Here is an 8,815-nt window from a genome sequence, read left to right as displayed (position 1 = left end):
GAAGCAGCAGCGATCCGATCAACAGAAGGACCGTCATCTTGTCTCAAAACTCTCGAGTTTCCTTCTGCTACTCTTCGCGACTATTCAGCATCCGATCCTTCAGAGTTCCGGACGTCTCATCCCCTCCCAGTCGATCGATCAGAAACGATCGTCTTAATGAAATCCCGATTCCTCTCCTTTCTCTGCCTCTCGACGTCTCTGTTGTCACTGGTGACCGTAACCGATCGATTGTATTCGTCGAAACGAACCGACGCGATACAGGTGAAATCCACCGAGATTAGCGGAACAAAACGATCGTTCGCGAAACGAGGCGCACAAACACACGTGGAGGTGCGCGACCCGGCACTGGCGAACGCGACGGATCGAGGAAGGAGGTCCACGGACGAACGATGTTCGAGCACCACGCGGTGTTGTTAACCAAGCTGCCGCTCTTCGCGGGGCTGTGTGACACACTGCATAGAGCGCGGTACGAGACCAGTTCGAAGACTGAGTACGAGTCCATATCCCGGAGGCTGACTTCTCTCGGCCCTACCAGGGCACGCCGTACAGTAATGCCCGTCCATTGCCCGCCTCTGGATAACGTTTCCTTCCACCATTAGGCAACGCGCGATACATGACTCCGCGAGACACTCCGTGGCACCGTGTCCTCGCGAGGAAGGAACCGTTGAAAGGATTATCGCGAATCTTTTCCAGGACTGCTCTACCCGACGATCGGCCACGGCAGAATAAAACGACGCAGATTAGACCAGACGTTTTCCCGCGATTACGGTGCACGTTTATAGTTATTCGGGTCGCGTGACGGTAATATGGAATTAGGGAATCAACAATTCATACATCTTCATATATGTAGACATGAATAGATTCTGTTACAATCTTTCTGTGTTGTTATCTTTAAACATCGCTCGAGCACGTTGACCGTCAGACTAAAAACGGGAAATTGTTTGCGTGACCAAAACTTTGATTTTAGATAATTGTAAACTACATAACTTAAAATTTGTCTTAGTTATTTTCATAACGTACCTGAAATTCGATGAATCCTATTAAAATTTATTTTTTTTAGCACTTCAGCTTGAGGATTAATTCTTTTAGTACTTATTTTCATAACGTAACTAAAATTCATGAATCCTATTAAAATTTATTTTTTTTAACACTTCAATTTGAGAATTAACTCTTTTAGTTCCATAGTATACTTTGACTTTAGACAATTGTAAACTACTTAATTTAAAATTTGTCTTAGTTATTTTCATAATGTAACTAAAATTCATGAATCCTATTCAAATTTATTTTTTTTAACACTTCGTATACTTTGACTTTAGACAATTGTAAACTACATAAATTAAAATTTGTCTCAGTTACTTATTTTCGTAACGACACTACAATTCATGAATCCTATTAAAATTTATTTTTTTTAAAACTTCAATTTGAAAATTAATTCTTTTAGTTCCATAGTATACTTTGATTGTAGACAATTGTAAACTACATAATTTAAAATTTGTCTCAGTAATTATTTTCATAATAACTCTATTTGAAGCGACTATGCTTAGAAAAATAACAACTATTTTATGAAAAACCATTGACTCTATTGACTGCATTGCACACGGTCATCAAAATTCTTGAAGGAGAACCTGAAAACTGAGTGGGAAAATAAAAAATATTGAACAAACACTGTATACTTTTCTATATTGAATTTCTTTTCTGAAATTAATGTATATCAAAGGAAAGACTGTTTCTTTAAAACTATGAAGTAATTACTTTATTTAAAAATATCACAGACGAAGTATACAAGTAAATGTTACATCCAAAATATTTTTCCGGCCCATTTCTCTGGGCCTGTAGAGCCCCATTATCATTTCGTTGTCACTCACAACGTTACCAACAGATTATAGAAAACGATCATAGCGCTTAATATGATAAGAAATGAAATTACAGGATTTCTTTTGTTTTTTAACGAAACGAAAGCTGTGTAGTTCAGAGTTGAGCACCAATCAATTAGTTTCATTCGAGTAATTAATCTATTAATGAATGAGATAGAAAATTTAGTCGTCAGAAGTAAGTTGCAATCAATACTACCCAATTAACGGAATTAATAATAGCACATTCTATACCGAAAATATAACGTGTGGCCAGAAATAATCGTATGTTTAAAAAATCATATCTTCTGAACAGAATGAAGAATTTTAATATTTAAAATGGAAACAACGCGTATTTCGATAAAGAATATTTAGAAATTCTAAGAATATAGGAAAAGTTGTTACTTAACCCCGTCAAGTAAAAAAACCCTCATAAAAATGATCCAATTTTTAGTGTATTTCATAGAAATTTATTTATGAAGTAGGGCTCCTGTATACTTACAAAAAGGATAAAACATTTCCGTGAAAGTTAAAAACAAATTTTTAAGAAAAATCATCAGAGGGTAGGAAATTTTTCAGCGAAATTAAAAAATTTTTAATCATTCTGAAAGAATTATCTTATTTATTATTTATTTTTGTATTTATTTACGGGGGTCAATTACAATAATTTTTAATGCATAGACATACCCCTAAAATCCTATCCACTTTCGAGAAAAAAATTCGAGTAGGTACTGAAATTTTTAGACGAAATTAAAAAATTTCAAATCGTTCTAAAAAAATTATTTTTAGTTAGAGGGGTGAATTACAATCATTTTTAGTCAATAAATATACCCCCAAACTCCTACGCATTTTCCAGAAAAAAATTCCTTAGCGAAAATCTAATTTCAGGCCAGAAATCGTACCCCGAAATTTCATGCATATCTTTAAAACGCCATAACTCCGGAATGGATTTGACGATTTTAATGTTTAAAAAAGCAAACAACGCATATTTTAGTGAAGAATATGTAGAAGTTCTAAAAATATTGAAAAAGTTGTTGCTTGACCCCATAAAATGAGAAAAACCCCATCAAAATTCTCCAATTTTCAAACGGCCATAACTCCTACAATAGTGAATATATTTCAATAAAACTTTTTTGTGAAGTAGAGCTCATGGGTACCTACAAAAAAGTATTAGACAATATTTCCGTACAGCGTCAAACAAAATTACTAAAAATCAAAAACGAATTTTTAAAAAAAATCGACAGGGGATAGCTGCTGAAATTTTTCGGCGAAATTGGAAAGTTGCAAATCGTTCTGGAAAAATTATTTTTGGTTGCGGGGGTCAACTGCAATCATTTGTGGTCATTAGACATAACCTCGAAATCCTATCCACTTTCGAGAAAAAAATTCGAGAATGTGTGAAATTTTTTGACAAAATTAAAAAATTTCAAATCGTTCTAAAAATATTATTTTCGGTTGCGGGTGTCAATTACAATAATTTTTTGTGAATAAACCTACCCCTGAAATACTGCCCAGTTTCTAGAAAAAAATTCAGTACGGACGGAACTTTAAACGTTAATAACTTTTTAACGAAGCCTCAGTCAAGAAATTGATATTCTTGATTTTCGTCTTATTTTGGCCACTAGAATCTCCCATTAAAATTTTTCCATTAAAATGCAACTAGTCACTTGTGTCAATTCGGACCTTTCGTTCTGTGACTTAATTGGGAACCAGAGAAACAAGAAGTGTTAAAAACTCACCGATCGTAGAATGCAGTCAAGTACCTTGGTGGTGAATCGTTATCGATATTGTTGAACCCAAGGATGCGATGCTAAACATAGTAAATAAAAAATGTAAAATATTAGAAACTGCTTTTAACAAACTTTAAAATTAGAAATTCTTTTCTGAATATAAATAAAACAAAATTCGAAAATACTTGCATTTTTCATTCCTGGACCATCGCCCAAAATTCCTCTTCAGTGATGCACTGACTCTAATACCGGTAACGAGCACTTCGAATTTTCAAAGGAATAATTGAAAAATATAGTTAAGTGAATAGAAGTCTAATACGACCGAAAATTAAAGTCGGCGAACAAGTGACTCTACTGTCGCGATTTATAAAGAAAAGAGAGCCACGATGGTCTGGAAAAAATTTACAAATGCGCAATAGACACTGACTCGATCTTCGCGTTTGCCTAAATTGTGAACGCAACTCTATTTGAAGCAACTATGCTTCGAAAAATAACAACTATTTTATGAAAAAACCATTGACTCTATTGGCCGCATTGCGCGCGGTCATCAAAATTCTTGAAAGAAAACCTGAAAACAGAGAGAATTTTTTTCTGAAATTAATGTATATCAAAGGAAATACTGTTTCTCTAAAACTATAAAGTAATTACTTCATTTAAAAATATTATATTACAGCCTTTTCACATTAAAGTTTTAAGCATATTGATTGAATTAAAGTTTAAAACATATATCGATTATTGCAAATGTTCTTAATTACACAAAAATTTTACGTTTTATGGAATTTGGATATAAAACTGTACGAAAATGCAATTGCGACATTTTATAACAACAGATTTATAAAAGTCAATTAAATGTATAATACACAGAAATATAAATCGCAATCAAAATACAGTAAAATATAGGTAATTGCAATTTTCAATCCATATCTATCATTATACAAGAAAATAGAAAAAATATGCATTATATTTTTCCTTATTTAATCTTAACGCTAAACTATTACGCAATTACATATTCTACTTTACAAAGAAAATTCAATAAAGGAACAAAACAATATAGACAAGTATACATACGTTGATCACTATAATGAATTAGATTTCACCAGTACATAATCCGTTTGTGTCATGGCGTCAATGGCCGGTAACGTCTTCGAGATGCAATCAGAAACTTTAACAGAAATAAAATACTTTCGATTAAATGTGTCATACCACAATTAAACAACGATTTAATTTTAAATATGTTGTACGAAATTCGTGTACAGTTATATTTAGAGAAATATAATGACAATTAAACTCAATTAAATATCGAGGAAAACGCGCAAAACCGATTCAACTTTCTTCACGATTTCGATTCAATTCGTAATAGTTATGTATTAATATTGAAGGAAGGTACCATTAGAGAGCGGCAGAGTAATAGTAATTAAATGAAAAATAATTAGATTGCAATATATACGTACCGTATTATCCATGAAACTACCGTCTTATAAACACGTCTTATCGCGCCAATTTCCAGGTTACGAATGGCGATACCGTCTCATTAGCAGCGACATCCTGAATTAGGCGGTAGGTGGGGGAAGGTCCCATGCCTTCGATTCTCGATGTTTTCCCGAAAGTAAGGTTATGCTTTAACATCTCGAATGATATTGTTGATCCTTACGCTCGAGAGTGCCTCAGGTAGAAATTGCGACTGTAAAATTCCAGACCAAAAATTCAATTCTCGAATAATTTATTAACGTCACAGGTATTGGTCGAAAACAGTGACGAAGATCGGTGACAGCCAATCAGCGGGCTGCAGCAAGAGTGGGGATGTAAACACGCTGTGCCTTCTTCTCGTGGAAGGACGATACATATTATACATTTATATGTATACGTTTTTATACATTAATATGACATTTTGTATATATTTATGTTATGAAGAAATAAGTTAGAATTTAAAATTACAGGTTAGTTTTACGTATACATTACTTTGTTGAAAAATTTCACGAACATTTATGAAACGAATATTGAAACAATGAGAAATAAAACTTATACTTAAATCTATTTATCTCTTTTAATTTTCCCTTTTCTTTCTCCTAATAAGAAAATTATGGTAACATTGCTTTTAGGCTATATTATAATATAATACATATAAAAGTGAAAAGAACGCTCCCCATCAATCAAAAGCGATCACGAAGAATCACGAATCACTGTGAAAAATCACCATGATTGGGAATGAACGTGATCGAATCACGAGTGATTCAAAAATAGCAGTCTCTAATAGTCTCTAATGATCACACGTGTCGTACCACTGAAAGCACTATTTCGAATACACCTTTGTAATCTTTAATAAAACTTTGCACTAGTTTCAATAATGCTTCGTTCACTGGAATCACGCGAATTTCGGCGTGCAAATCTCATCGTTTAGTTTTTGTCATCGCTATAAACTTGCACAGCAAACACTGGCCTAACCTACAATCTGTCAGATAATTTGGAACATAAAATCTATCCTGTCCAAAATATTTTCCTGCCCATGGGCCCGTCAAAAATCTTGCACTCAGTATAATGTCTATTTCTTCTAAAATCCGAATTTCGTTTACGTTAATTGCACAAATGGCACGATTTAATGAAATCTTTAATCCGATCTGTGCGAACGTTAATTGCATAGCTTACCGTCGAGTAAATTGCACAGAAAACAGACAGACGTTGTTTCCTCGACGCTTTCGCGGCATCGGGTAGCACGATGGGATTATCAGAAAATTTTCAAGATGCCCTCGGGAGGCGGAGATAATATAAATCAGAAAAAAGAAGGAAGGCAAACGTCTTACACAGAAATTTTCGTCCGCAATTTCCTGTACACTAACCTCGCGTTACAGGGTGCGCCCGCGCGAACCACGAGTCAAAAGAAAAAACTTTCTTTGCAATTAAAGCTATAGTTACTTAAACACACAGTCGAAAAGTTCTTCCATGCTCCAACTCGGATCGAGGAAAATTAATTAGAACGGAGTGCTGTTGCGAATAACCTAATGCGATTAAACGGTAAAACGTAAAACTTCAAACTCTACGATCTTTCGATTCGCGTTAGGTGCGGAGGAAATGGAAAATTGTTTTGATTTTCCAGCCAACGAAAACTCAATTAGGATTGAATTACAAACGATAGTTACATTGTCCACGACAACCACTGCACACTATCTAGGGACTGTATTTGAGAATTCTATAGATTTATTGACAAATTTTTTTTTCTTAAAATAATAATTTCGAATACACTTTATATTGTGCATGTATATACAATCATAAAACACTACGCGAAAAAATTACTATTTTTACGATTCTTTATAACTGAACTAGTATAAGAAACGTAGTACTATATTGTTAAGTAGAGGTGTATTTAATTTAAATTAGGCCAATTGCGAATATAAAACCACACTTTACTGATAATACACTTTATCTGAATATTAATATGACTAAACATGTGAGCAAAAATTAGATGATGTGAAATCGGATAGTTCTCGTTGTAAGATAAGAGAAGGAGATAAAACAAAAGGAAATACATATACAGGGTGTTCAACCACCCCTGGAAAAAATTTTAATGGGAGATTCTAGAGGCCAAAATAAGACGAAAATCAAGAATATCAATTTCTTGACTGAGGCTTCGTTAAAAATTTATTAACAATTAAATTAAGAAATTTCAAATCGTTCTGGAAAAATTATTTTCGATTGCGGGGGTCAATTACAATCATTTTTGGTGAATACATATTCCTTCGAAATCTTGCGCATTTTCGAGAAAAAAATTCAATACGGGCGGAACTTTAAACGTTAATAACTTTTTAACGAAGCCTCCATCAACAAATTGGTATTCTTGATTTTCGTCTCATTTTGACCTCTAGAATCTCCAATTAAAATTTTTCCCAGAGGTGGCCGAACATTCTGTATATCCTTGGCAATTGTTTTATTTGAATTTATATTTGCTGTTGTTAAAACGCTTTGGAGTTATTTTTGTTTGTATTAAACTACCCCTTTATGTATTTTTCTTTCCGCGGTCTTTATTGTAGCTGCAATTTTTTTGTATGAAACCATACGTTTTATTTGTTTCATTTCGAAAACTCTATCAACATTATACGAAACTAGTCGGTTACCTGGATCCTCAACAAATATTTCTCGTCTAGCTATTATGGTATAATAATTTAGATGCGAAGAATTTTTTATGTGCCAAATAATACAGATCGTGAGAGTCGTATTATTTTTATGTTTTTGCAGTGAAAACATTGAATAGTAACAGATTTTTAAAAAATCGTATTTCTAATAAATAAATAATAAAAACAATGCAATAAAGTCTTTATTACGAACCGATTTGAATAATAGAATGTAAGCAAGGGCTTCTGAAAGCCTCCTTGACCGATTAATAATAACAGTCGTGCAGCACAAAAGTCCACTCAGTAGCATGTACGAACATTTTAAGTACATCAAAATTTAACGGTAATTCCCATAATTTCCACGATGATATTAAACTACCGGTCAACGCTAAAACGCTCGGAAATTCGTTCACGTCTCGTCAGCGCGTGAAAATTTTAATCGAATTACTGCGTGCATGCATCGGAACAGCCGAAGTATAAATAATTGTAGACTGACCGTACATCGCCACTGCCACTGTCGATTACGCATCACCTTGTTTAATTTCTATAAAATACAGCGAGCATTCAGGTATCGCTTTTATATGAGTTCAAACAGTCACAATTTTAATCGCAAGTTATACACTAGGTAAGACAAATATCGAAGATCCGATTAATATAACATATACTCAAACAAATTTTGTTTCATAAACTTGTAAAAAAAACATTTAATATGAAACTCTGTTTAATCTCAATCAATTTGTAAGACTAAATGTTGAAAAGAAATGAGAGAATACTACAGTATTACCACATTCACATTTATGATCGTAAGACTTCTTTTTCGCAAACAAGAAACTTTGGGTAAAGATACTAATTATAACAAATACCATAATTTATTTTAAACATCGAACTTTAAAGCTGCAATTTTTCCAGTTTATCAAAAGAAGTAAAGTAATAGAACAAAAATATGTAAATCCTTATTTCTTCAATAAGTTACAATCATCGCATTTAAAATATATTGACTAGTTTAGATAAAAATTTACGTAATTTCATTTAGACTTGCCTACATTATTAAGTAGCATTGACTTAAAATAGTAACATCGTAACGCTAGAATACTGTCTAATGATTTAAATGTAATGATCAGTATTAACCACA

The sequence above is a fragment of the Colletes latitarsis genome, chromosome 6, assembly GCF_051014445.1.
Source record: "Colletes latitarsis isolate SP2378_abdomen chromosome 6, iyColLati1, whole genome shotgun sequence".
In the NCBI taxonomy this organism is placed as follows: domain Eukaryota; kingdom Metazoa; phylum Arthropoda; class Insecta; order Hymenoptera; family Colletidae; genus Colletes; species Colletes latitarsis.
This window is presented reverse-complemented; position numbering follows the sequence as displayed.